The sequence below is a fragment of the Echinops telfairi genome, unplaced genomic scaffold (assembly GCF_000313985.2).
Source record: "Echinops telfairi isolate 266 unplaced genomic scaffold, ASM31398v2 ScPeMD7_3533;HRSCAF=4204_0, whole genome shotgun sequence".
Taxonomy (NCBI): domain Eukaryota; kingdom Metazoa; phylum Chordata; class Mammalia; order Afrosoricida; family Tenrecidae; genus Echinops; species Echinops telfairi.
Genome location: NW_022107431.1, coordinates 80,817,375 through 80,828,802, shown reverse-complemented (window position 1 = coordinate 80,828,802; position 11,428 = coordinate 80,817,375).

The window sequence follows — 11,428 nt, the reverse complement described above, 5'->3', positions numbered from 1 at the left end:
CTTTATAAATAAATATATTATATTATCAAGAATTTGGTTTTATCTCACTAGAGAACCCTGTCTAACACAGGTAGCAAATGACTTCTCATAATAGAGTCCACTATAATGATGGAGATGGAGAAAGGCTGTGGGGAAAATCTCTCCAGGATTTACATTAGGGAATGTCTCAAAATGATTAGAAACTGTTGCAAACATTAATTAATCATTGGAACTGAAAGGTAGGAAGTATGGCTATAGGGAAGTTGAAAGTTTTCAAAAATAAAATGGCACACATAGCAATCAATATTCTAGGTATTAGTGACCTGTAATGGATTGGTGTTGGTCATTTTGAATAAGAAAAATCATGTGCTTTTCTGTAGCAGGAATGACAGATTCAAGAGGAATGGTATTGTATTCATTGTCAAAAGGATATTTCAAGATCTATCGTGAAATACAGTGCTGTCTGTGATAGGGTAATACATCAGCATAAATGGGAATCAAATTTATGTACCAAGCACTAAACCTACTGATACAAAAATTGAAAAATTCTATCCTTCTTCAGTCTGAAATTGATCAAACATTAAATCAAGATACATTGTAAGTATTGATGCAATATAAAAGTTGAATACAAAGTGGAAGAAAAAATAGTTGGAAAATATGGTATTTGATACAAGTAAAGCTGGTGATTACATGACAGATTTTTGCAAGACCAACATCTTCTTCGTTGCAAAGCTCCCTTTTTAAAATAACATAAATGTCAACTATATGAGTGAACTTTTCAAGATGGATTATAGAAAAATCAAATAGACTGGGTCTGTGTGATGAGGTGATAGAGAAGCTCAATATCATATGCTTAAATGAGGCGGGGGCCAACTGACACCGACTATCAGGTGCTCATATATAAGTTCATGTTGAAGGAGAGGAAATTGACACAGGTAGACACAATCCAAAATATGGCCTTGTGTACACCCCACTTCAATTCTAAGAACATCTCAGAATAGATGTGATGCATTGAACACTAATGACAAGAAGACCCGATGGACTTTTGGATGACATCAATGATATAATACACAAAGAAAGCAAAAGGTCACTATCAAAAAAAAAAAGATCAAAGTGGATGTCAGAAGAAAATATGACAATTTGTCTTAGTCTTAGTGTAGCTAAGGTACGTGGAAGACATGAAGATGTCAAAGAGCTGAACAGAAAATTTCAAAGGGCAGCTCAAGAAGAAATAATAAAATATTATAAGGAAATGTGTTAGAAAACCAAAAAGAAAGAACATGCTCAGCAAACCGTAAACTGAAAGAATCCAAGAAAAAATTAAAGCCTTACATTGCAATATTGAAATATCCTATGGATAAAATAATGAATGATGCAACAAGCATCAAAACATATGAAAAGAGTATACAGATTCACTACACAAAAAAGTACTAGTCGACATTCTACCATTTCAACAGTGAGAACCAATGGTACTCGAGGAAGAAGCTCACGGTGCATTGAAAACATAAGGTAAAACTAAAGCTCTCAGAATAGATGGAATAGCAATTGAAATGTTTCAGAAGGTTGGTGAAGAACTGGAAGCATTCATTCATCTATGCTAGGAAATTTGGACGACAACCACTCGGCCAATTAACTGGATGAGATTCATATTTGCACCCATTCCAACAAAAGGTGACCCAACAAAATGCACAACATATAGAATAATTCCACTACTATCACATGATAGTAAAATTTTGCTGAAGATCTTCCAATTGCGGTTGCAGCAGTACATTTTCAGAGAGCTGCCCGAATTTCACAGCAGATTCAGAAGCGGACATGGACCAATGAATATTATAACTGATGTCAGATGTATCTTGGCTGAAACCTAGAATACAAGAAAGTTGTTCACTTGTGTTTTTGTTTTTGTTTGGTGGCATCAGCATTTTCTATTTTTTTAAATCATTTTATTAGGGGCTCATACAACTCTTATCACAATCCATACACACATCAATTGTGTAAAGCGCATTTGTACATCATTCTCAAAATATTTTCTCTCCACTTAAACCCCTGGCATTAGGTCCTCATTTTCCCCCTCCCTCCCCACTCCCCATTCCCTCATGAGCCCTTGATAGTTTATAAACGGGTATTTTGTCATATCTTGCCCTGTCCGACGTCTCCCTTCACCCACTTTTATTGACTACACAAAGTCATTCAATTGTTGATCATAAAAAACTATGGGAGCCTGAGAAGAATGAGGATTCCAAAACATGTAATGGTGCTCATGCAGAACCTTTACATGGATCTAGATCAGTTATATGGGGGAGGGAGGAGAAGGAAGAGGGAAAAATGAGGAGCTGATACCAAGGGCTCAATAGAAAGTAAATGTCTGCAAATGAATGAAGGCCACATATGTACAAATATGCCTGATATAATCAATGTATGGATTGTAACAAGAGATGTAAGAGTCCCTCATAAAATGATAATTTTTTAAAAATCAGGAAAGGTATACATCAGAGTTGTTTATTTCCACCATACTTATTCAATCTGTATGCTGAGCAAAACAATCATAGAATCTGATTTGAGGAAGAATATAGCATTAGGATCCAAGAGAGGCTTATTAACAATCTTTGATATGCAGATAACACAACTTTGCTTGTGGCAAGTGAGGGAGACATGAAGCACTTGCTGGTAAATATCAAAGACTGTAGCCTTCAGTGTGGCTTCCATCTCAATGTATAAAAGACCAAAATCCTCACAGCTGGATGAATAGTTAACATTATGAAAAATGGATAAATGATTGAAATTGCCAAGGATCGTGTCTTGCTTGGATCCCCAATCGGTACTTATGGAAGCAGCAGTCAAGAGATCACAAGATGCATTGCGTCAGATACATTTGCACAAGACCTCTTTAAACTGTTGAAAATCAAGCATATCACCTTGAGGCCCAAGGTGTGTCAAACCCACGCCATGGTATTTAAGTTGCCTCATATCCACGGGACAGTTGGACAGCGAAGTGGAAGACTGAAGAAGAATGGATGCTTTTGAAGAAGATTCAAAGTACCATGGAATGCCAACTGAGAAAACAAATCTCTCTTGGGGGAAGTACACCCAGAATGCTCCTGAGAGATGAAGATGATGAGGTTTCATTGCATGAACTCTGGACACGTTGTCAGGAGAGGTCGGCACCTGGAAAAGGACATGCATGTTGGGTGAAGTAGAGGTGCGGTGCACAAGAGATAGGGCCTCAACCAGATGGACTGACAGGGGCTGCAACAAGGCGCCCACGCACAGGAACAATTGTTAGGATGACTCAGGAGCAGGCAGTGTTGCCTTATTCTCCTGGAAGAGTCACTTTGAGCAGGAACTAAGTAGATGGCACCTAAAGGGCATCTTGCTGCCAACCTTTCAAGTGTGTCTTTCATTGCTGAGTGATACCAGTGTATTAAATCAATATAATCTGGATTTTGAGGCGAGTGAGCTTTTTATGGTTTTAGTTTATGAATTATCTGAAAACAAGTAGCTCCTTTTTAGCAGTTCTCAAGATCTTACAATTGTCCTAAGCAATTGAGGTATTACCCCATATTTATCAATTACATCCTCTCTACAGACAAAATTTCAAAAATCTCACTTTCTAACCACACTGTGTATTTTTCCAGCTAACATCTTCCAATACTCTGATGCTTAATCATTATTATTTGATTCTACTAATAACCTTAATTCTTTAATCCTACCATACTGAATACTGTGGTAAAACTATATCCCCCGTTAAAATAGGTATCTACTTTCCTTTCCCCTGTGTCTTGTAACTCTTTTTGTCTAAAACAGTGGTTCTCAACCTTCCTAATGCCATGACCCTTTAATATAGTTCCTCACATTTTGGTAACTCCCAACCATACAAGTATTTTGTTGCTACTTCATAACTATCATGTTGCTGCTGTTATGAATCCGGCGACCCCTGTGAAAGGTCATTCAACCCCCAAAGGGGTCGTGACCCACGGTTGAGAACCGCTGTTCTAAAAGAAAACACTTGAAAGTTAAAACCAAGGAGACCTGATGGATCATCATAAGTTCAAGGAATCCCTTCCTCATTCATTCTAATCTTCTAGCCAAGGAAGTCATACCTTTCTTTGTCTCACAACTCGCCTTCGACTTCCTCCATTCTCACTCTCAGGTTTTACTAAATGTTCTGTTTTACTAAGAAAATTAAAACCACCCGAAAATACCCCCAGTTCTCATCACCAACCTTTCTAAATTACCAAGAACTGCATTCACATGCTGTGTTCTGTTCTACCCAGAGCGACATATACATACTCCTTCCTAACGCCGTTACTTTCTTAAAAACAAGACAGAAATCCCTTTCTCCTAAAGAAGAATACTACTGTGAATTTCTATCTCCTACTTCATTAATTCTTTACGCTTTACATTCTCAGTAAAATAAAAGGATTATGTTTGCTATTGCTCTCACCCTAAAGGGAGAAAACAAACAAACTTATCTTCATGCCTACATTGCAGATTTTTTTCCTTTCAGCAGATAAGAAAAACCCTCTAGAAGTCATTGATTTGCTGTGTCTCCAACTTCTTGAATTATGTCAATCTGAAGTTCCACTGGCTCCCCTCAGTTGTGTATGCCAGCCACCAATGAACATCCTAAATTTGATGGTCCTTCTGATTTGTCATCTTATCAACCAACATTTGACAAAAATCACTATGCTCTCTTTTCTTGACATCATCAGAATAGCTCATTGTCATTTGTATGCCCACTCATCTGTTGGTTTTCTGGATCTGTTATTCTTGCCTTTTTAATGCTACTTTACCATTGACTCTCAGTTCAATATTTATTTCTTTTTCCTTTCTCATTCTCTCTGTCTTCTCTCCTTTCTCTCTTCCCTCCACGCCTTTATTTCTTTTTCTTTTCTTTTCTTTTGTGTGAATCAGGTTGGGGTTTACATTTCACACCATCATGTTTTTATTAAAAAATTTTAACAACTTGCCCAATCACTCACTTCCTCTTCTTTGTCAAGTAGAATACTGTCTACATCCTCTTCACCTTAGGTGAGGCATGTCTGCCCTCTAGCCTTTGCTTTCCTTTCCATCCCTGCCCTTACCCCCTCTATTAACATTAAGTTAATTTATTTTGGTATAAAAATATTGATTTCTTCTTTTATAGCAATGGTCACTTACAGTGATTGCCAAGTTCATTCAGGACAATGTTTTCTAAATCTGTTTCCTGAGGTGTTTCGTTTTCATCATTTTTCTTTAGTGACACAGTTTGTTTCTCAATCTTCCACTAATGGGCACTTAAATTGTTTCCATCATTTTGCAATTGAGAATAGTGCCGTGGTAAACTTTGATGCATTTAGAGCTATTCTGGTTATGACTCTTACTTCGTCAGGGTCTATGCCCAGCAAAGGGATTGCTGCATCAGATTTGCAATCCCAGTTGTCTCAGGAAACATAGTGGCCCTTTCTACACCAGTTCCACAGCTCCACAGTCCCACATGAAGTGTGAGAGCGTCCCAGTCTCTCAACACCCTCTTCACCATTGATTTTCTCTTTTCCTGAACTTTGCTATCAAGGCTGCTGTAAAGCATTATCTCATAGTTTTTGTTTTAATTTTCATCTCTCAGATGGCTGGTGACATAAGCATTTTTTCATATATTTGTCGGTCCCTGGATGTTTGCTTTAGTGACCTGTCTATTCATGTACTCTGCCCATTTTTAAATTTTATTATTTTTAATTAACATATTTGTTCTTGTTGTGGGATTGCAGTTTTCTGTATATTTTGCAAATTATTAACTTCTTTGATGTTCTCTTGCTGTTTTTTCCCAGGCTAAAAGATTTTATTTTACACTTTGGTGAAGTGTTTTTTATATATATGTGTTTTACTCTTAGAGGGCTGCCATGTATTTAATTTTCTGCTCTGTGTTCTCTTTCTTTTAAAATAATTCTTAGTAATGTTTCTCTACCATTTTTAGGAACTTTAAGTTTGTCCCTATATTCTCACTCATTATCTTTGTAATTTTAGGATTTATATTTATGTCTTTGAATTATTTTGGGTTCATTTTTGTGTATGGAGTGATCTTTTTTTATTCTTTTGTAAATGAAAAATCAACTTTGCCAGTATTGTTTGTGGAAAAGACTATCAATTTTCCATTTGACACTGTCAAAAATCAGTTGTGTCTCTGTGGATGGATTTATTTCTGGGTTTTCAATTCTGTTCCATTGATCTACATAGCAATTATTGTACCAGTACCAGGTGGCTGTGCAGTCTATGAGGTCAGAAAATAAGAGACATTCTACTTTGTTCTATTTATGTAGTGCTTGGTATAGCCTTGGTTTCTATTCTTCATATAAAATTGGTGTTTAACTTTTCCATTTCTTTAAAGAATGATGCTGAGATCTGAATTAAAATTCTGTTGCATATATAGCTTTAGATAGTATTGACATTTTCACAACGTTAAGTCTTCTCATTCTTGAATGGAATTTTCTTTCAATATGTAAATCTCTTTTGGTTCTTATAGTAGTATTCTGCAGTTTTCTGTTTACAAGCCATTTATTTCTCTGAATGGTTTTATTCCTAAATATTTCATCTTTTTGTATGATGATCATAAATAATACTGCTTTCTTGGGATTATTTTCAAAGTTATTTTCTTTTATATACAGGGCTATAGTTGAATTTTCTCTTGTACCCTGCCATGTTGACAAAGGTTTCAATTATTTCCGACAATTTTCTTGTAGAAATTTTTGGGTTTCCTATGTACAGAAATGTATTTTCTGAAAATAGAGCATTTTACTTCTTTACCAATTTGGATACGTTTGATTTCTTTCTTGATGTCTAATAGCTCTAATAGATGTCTAATAGAATAATCCCAGCACAATATTGACTAAAAGTGGTGATACAGATCATCTTCTCAGGTTTGAGTTCATCAGAGTAATGCTTTCTATCTTCTCCATTGAATGCTATGGTGACAGGTGGTTTTATGTATTTATTATGTTGTGGAATTTTCCATTCTCATCGTACTTTGTCCAGTACTATGATATTAAGTACTTTTTATGCATTAATTGATATGATCATTTAATTATTTTCCTTAATTTTATCTACATTTTGAACTACATTATTTTTCTAACATTTAACATCCTTGCATATCTCATATTAATTACAATTTATCGTGTTATTTAAAAATTTTTAATTTTTTGTTGGATTATATTGGTTCGGATTTGGTTGAGAAATTTTACATTTATATTCATAAAGGATATTGGCCTATATTTCCAGTTTCTGGTAATTTCTTGTCCTAACTTTAGTATCTGAGTTTTGCTTGCTTCATGAATCATATTGAGAGTTTGCCACCCCTTTCCATATTCTGTGATAATTGATGTAGAATTGGGGTCAACTATTTTTGCATGCTTGGTAGAATTCTCCAGTAAAGTCATCCAGCCTTTGACTTTTTTGTTGTTTGTTTGTTTGGTTATTGGACGTAAAAATATGACCTGATCTCTCTCTTTCTCCTTCCTTCCTTCCTTCCTTCCTTCCTTCCTTCCTTCCTTCCTTCCTTCCTTCCTTCCTTCCTTCCTTCCTTTCTTTTGTTCTGTCTTTCTTTCTTCCTTTCTTTCTTTTTCTTTCATTCTTTTTTAAACGAGTCAGTCGACATCTACATTGGGCTGTGTTCATTTAAATTGTTCTTAGGTGCCATCAGTCAGTTCCAACTGTTAGTGAACCTATTTACAACATAAGAAAACACTGCCTAGTCCTGTTTCATCAACCCAATTGTTACTATGTTCAAACCCATGATTGCAGGTACCAAGCATGATGTCCTCTTCTAGGGACTGGTCCCTCCTGATAAGGAACCTGGTGATGTAGTGGTTACATGTTGGGCTGCTAACTGCAAGTTCATCAGTTCAAGACCAGCAACTGCTCCATAGGAGAAAGATGGGGTTCCTACTCTGATAGAGTTTCAGTCTTGGAAACTCAGTTTGATCCTGCCTTATAGAGTCACTCTGAATGTGAATCAACTTGATGACAGTGAGTTTGGGTTGTCTGGTTATTCTCTTCTGATAGCATCTCTGAAGTGCTGGAGACCAGGTCTCACCATTTTTGTGTCTTAGGAGCATTCTGGCTGTACTTCATCCAAGACAGATTTGATTGCTCTTTTGATAGTCCACCGTACTTTCAATATTCTTTGCCAGCGCAATGATTCAAATGCATCGATTCTTCACTCTTCTTTATTCAATTTCCAACTGTCACATGCACATGAGGCGATTGAAAATATGACTTGGGTCAGGTACATCTTCGTTCTCAAGTTGACACCCTTGTTTCTCAACACTTTAAAGTGATTTTGTGCCGCAGATCTACCCACTGCAAAGCATTGTTTGATTCTTGACTGCTGCTTCCATGGCCATTAATTGTGGATGCAAGTAGGAGCGAACCCTTGGCAACTTCAAACTTTTCTCCATTTATCTCCTTACTCCTATTGGTCCAGTTGTGAGGATTTGGGTTTTCCTTACATTGCAATGTAATCCACACTGACGGCTGCGCTCCTTGATCTTCATCAGCAAGTACTCCACATTTTCACTTTCAGTGAGCAAGGTTGCGTTTCCTGCATATCAAACATTCTTAATAAGCCTTCCTCCAATCCTGATACCAAATTCTTCTTCATGTAATCCAATTCTGATGATCTGCTCAACAGATAAATTGAGTTAGTATGGTAAGAGAATGCAATCTTGATGCATAGGCTTCTAGAAATGTGTTCATTTCCTCTAGGTTTTCAAATTTGTTAGAATATAATTCTTGGACTTGGGATATAAGTCTTTCACCTATTGGATGAGTCAAGCAAGAAATTGGCCCCTCTTTCTCATGATTGGTTGTTCCAGGAACTCTTCCACCCATGGCAAACTGAGAGCTGACTTTTCCTCTTGATCTGCGTGTAGGCTCTCCCCTCACATTGTCTTTGTAAATGTCAAGTTTAGTTATTTTTCATTTCTCAGAAATTCAGGTCTTCAAATTTTACCTCCCTATTTGTTTTCTCTACATCTTTGTTGAAAGGAATCAGGAAGCATCTCCAAGACACTGTCTTTAACTGAATGTCCGCTGAGGGTTTTATTCTTTCTTTTTGAAACGCATTCATTTAGTTTTAAATTTAGTAAATTTGATCATTAAAAAGGCATGACATTTTATTAAGCCCTAGAATTAAAATAATCTGCTGCTTTTGAATATGAAGTAATGTATTTTTAAAAACAAAATGTTGATCAATTAATTTTTTGTGGTATGTTTTAGTATTGACAAGATTAATTGCAGACATGATATTAAATTGAAAGAGCAAAAAAAAAAAGAGCATTAGTTTATTTTACACAATCTTTATTTTTTATCTTCCCTGAATTTTCCTGTGACTATACTAATAGTATAGATTTGCAAAATCTATTTTAAAAAGTGAATCAGAAGCGAATGCTACAAAATCATAGAACTTTTTTAAAAAATGATTGTGTAATTATAGTTTAGGAGGTGGTAGCCCTCTTAGGTAAACATTGATGTGCTAACCATGAGATAGGTGGCCCAACTCCACCAATCGCCCTTCAGGAGGAAGAGAAGGCTCTCTTCTATAAAGATGTACAGCCTCAGAAACGCAAAATAGAGTCACTATGAGTCAGAGCAGACTTGATAGCAGTGATTTTGGTTTGATTTTACCTTTTCCTGGATACTTTTCTACTTATATCATGTCAGAAATGGTAGTTTTGCACCATGAAGAGCCATAAATTCGGTTTATTTTCTATGTTCTTTATGGTTTTGGAGAGAAAAAAATAATTCTGATGGGACAAGTTTAGGCTTTAGACTGGATGGGGTAAGGTTTGTCAATAAAATGCTTATAAAATAGCCCGTGTGGAAGAATGAGCAATCACATTGTTCTGTGCAGGAGGATATTATTGCTCGCTACAACTTTGCTGGAATTTTTCTCACTGATGCAATTTTCTTAAAACTTCGTCATAGTATGACCCAGACATCATTCGATGTGCTTCAAGATCTATCCATATTATTCCTTTGGGATCTCAAAAATAGTTATCATATGTTCGGAACTGAGTTCTCTGCTTTGAATTTATTAGACCCAATAGATTCCCTCAGAAGCCAATGTAATAATTAGATATTGTTCTCTGGATCCTATTGGTAAATCAAAGACTTCACCCTAGTTACATATTTTTTTCTCCCACAAAATTGATTTCATTAGCTTTGATCCTGCTTAAAAGACCGAGGGAAAGATCAAGTTTTTGATCTACTTATTTTCACACTCACATTTCAAAATATTGAACCATGTGAAAATGCAAATTCAGTAGCTATAGCATCCATAGTAAATCTATGGCTATCTTCGGCCAGTTTTTGGATTTCAGCCAATGTTTTTTTGTTGAGTTTTGAGTGTTTTTCCTTAGTGACTAATATTAGAGGTTTACCCCACCTTCCTGAAAACACCAAATATATTTAAATCTTGCCTTTTTATATTGTCCAGAATACTCTTAAACTTATTACAAATTTTCAATTATTTCTATTATTGAAAGAACTTGTTTTTAAACAATTAAAAAAAAACTCATGCATACATAAACTGAAGCCCTAGAAGAATACTCTTTGTGACATATATACAATATGTAATTATAAATTTTGTCTCTACAAAAATACGCTTAGATTAAATGAATGAAAATTGAAACATATTTAAGCTACTCATTCTATTCTATAGTTAGAAATGATTGTAATAAACTAGGATAAGTATTTTACACCCAAATTACATAGTGAAATTAGATCAATAAATCAGTAGATTTATTCTTGTGCTAATATAACTAGTTGAGATCAAAATGACAACAACAATCATGATTATATGATTTTTTAAAGGACTTTATGTGTCATAGGAAAGGAAGAGATAAGAAAAGTCAGATTATTTTGATAGGTTGATATGCTACTTACATCACACTCTAAAATATGAACCCAAATCAATTCACTTTTGACATACAATTTCAGTTGCTGTATTACAAGTGGGGAGCGTGGGTGACTTCATGAATAAAGAGCTGGACCAGCATGAGGAAGGTCAGAGTTTTGAACTCTGCAGCCATTCCCTGGGAAAACAATGGGACTTGCTACCACTGGAAAGATTTACAAGCAGTGGCGGTTTAACTCTGCCCTATAAGGTTGCTATACAGTCAGAACTGACTCATGGATAGTGAGTGTAGTTATTTTGAGTTGAATCACAAGTATAACGATTTTAGGCATAAGTAATTTATAGATACCGAATTGCATAATAGCAAATTTGTTAGAAAACAGATTACTGTCTAAAATCTCAGTGCTTAAATTTCTATTACGCAAGATTTACTTAGTAGCAGAAAATATTTAAGAATGAAAAAAGTCAATAATGATTTATTCAAGTTCCTTTTGATATTTGATATTTTTTAATAAAAATATTAACATATAACTCTTGAAATAACATATACTTATTTATCTT